Source organism: Apis dorsata, unplaced genomic scaffold, assembly GCF_000469605.1.
Source record: "Apis dorsata unplaced genomic scaffold, Apis dorsata 1.3 scaffold_346, whole genome shotgun sequence".
NCBI lineage: Eukaryota > Metazoa > Arthropoda > Insecta > Hymenoptera > Apidae > Apis > Apis dorsata.
Genome location: NW_006263613.1, coordinates 225,367 through 227,705, shown reverse-complemented (window position 1 = coordinate 227,705; position 2,339 = coordinate 225,367).

Here is a 2,339-nt window from a genome sequence, read left to right as displayed (position 1 = left end):
CTCCCTCTCTCTCCCCCTCTCTCCCCCCTTCTCATTTATCTTTTTTTCTTCCCTTTTTTCCTCTTTTTCTTTTTTCCTCTTTTTTTATTCTTTTTCGAGATTCGATCAAATATTTTCAGACTTTTTTCCGAAAAAATTCATGTATACGCATATGTACGCGACATCAGACAAAAGGACGCAAAGGTCGTATGGACCATGCCTGGTACTGGTGTAATTAAAATAGTATGATATATTTGAAAGTGGCTAATCTTTTTTCGTTTTATTTTTTTTTTTAATTCTTTTTTATTCCACGAGTTTTATTTTTTCCTCATATTTTTTTTTCTTTCTTTTTCCTTCATATATTGTTCTTACCGCGTTTCTTTCTTTTTTTCTACTTGTCCTTCTCTTTTAATTCTTCTCTTTTAATTTTCGCTTTATACACATCTCTTCATTTTCTTTTTATATATATTTTTGTTAATTTTCATTTTTTAATTTCCCTTTTTAAATAGACGATTACGTACACTGCCTCTTTTATAAATCGGGGCGAAGAACAGACTCGAGAGGCACGCGGCAACAAGTACACTGAATAACACGTTTAATAACTCTGACGATTTTTTTATTTCTTGTACTTATTATTCATGTAACTATGTGTGTATATACATACGTATATGTGCACGTATGTATGTACGCATATATATATATACTATTTATTTCATTAATTTATTTTTTTTCTCCCTTTTAATATTCTTTCTCCTGCTATCATCATTTTTTTTTCTTTCGATCGAATTTTTTTCCAGTCGCGGATAAAAGTGTTCCGCTATTGTGTTGCGCACATACATATGAAGATTCGCTTATATAATTGTGTTTTATTCATTTTTTTCTTTTTCTTTTCTTTTTTTTTTTTTTTCATCTAAAACTTTTCTGCATCTGTCTCACTAATACATGTGCAGCTGATCGGCGAATTTTCGCGCACGGTTACACGATTCCCGTGGCTAGAGTAAATTATAATTCGGAGGTCAGTCGTCTAACGCTATCGAGCTATCGAGATTCGGTCATGGTGCCATAAAGACGCGCGTTAAATTATTTTATATCTGTATATACATCATACAAATACGTTAGAATCTAGGAGTTCTGATTAAAAGATCCAAAGAAGATCCAATACGTCACAATCATTATAATCGTTTTAACTTTCACAAACATTTACATTTTATGGCACATTTCTCTTTTTCTTTTTCTTTCTTTCTTCTTTTGTCTTTTTTTTTGATTTATAAATTCCACCGATATTTTTTTATTTCGATATTAATTCAACCAAAATTTTATATCTCACATATCAATTTTGATAATTGCAATCCAATGGAGATCCATCATTTTAAAATACAAGTAGAATAGACGCCATTATGTGCGTATGAGATTTACGTTAAATCTTTTAAACGAAGTTATTTTTGGCTATAAATAGTCGACATCACTAAATAGTTTTGTTTACTATTGGGATCATACGATTAATCGATCGATCGAAGAATCAAACTGATCTATACATTGTATTATGTACCTTGCTAACGATTGTCTTGCTTATTTAATGATTAACAAGTGAATTAAACGATCATTTCATATTTTTTAATTAACAGCTGTCTGGATTAACAGATTCAACGATTTACACATAGATACTATTACTATTATAGTACTTAGTAATAGTATGCTTATGATTATCAAACGATCGAAAATGATACATAACAGGCAAGGCAGCTGTTAATTGTTCATCGTTGGAACAAAAATAAGATCAATTCTTAATCGATCAATCATTCGGTTCAGTCGAATTATAATTATCTTTTCTTTTTTTTCTCATTTTTGGAAAACAATATGGCGCTCGTTAACATGATAGCACTTATGAAACTTCAGACAGCGAAGATGAATCGTCAATTGTTTTTAATCGCTCGAAGCGCGGGCACCATAACCGCACGAAGGTTCGTCAACGTTCATCAACGTTAGAAGGCATAGAATTGTGTTTATTTTGTTATATTTCTTCTTATTTCTTGTTTCTTATTCTTTTTCTATTTTTTTTTCTTCTTCGCTTATAATTTGTTGAATTTATCTCCGACAATCGTTAAATATTACCGCATGCGGTAGTATCAAAATAAACCACACCAAGTATATAGTATAGAATATTCATAAGTGTATGTATGTACAATAGAGTTTCTATATAATTTATATATTTATATATTTTCTATTATTATTCTTTTTCTCCTCATTTTTCACTCATACAGTTTCATACTTGTTCATGTTTTATGTTTTTTTCATTTTATTTTTATCAAAAAATCGCACACTACCTTTTCTTTTCTATTTTTGCTTCTCTATTTATTGTG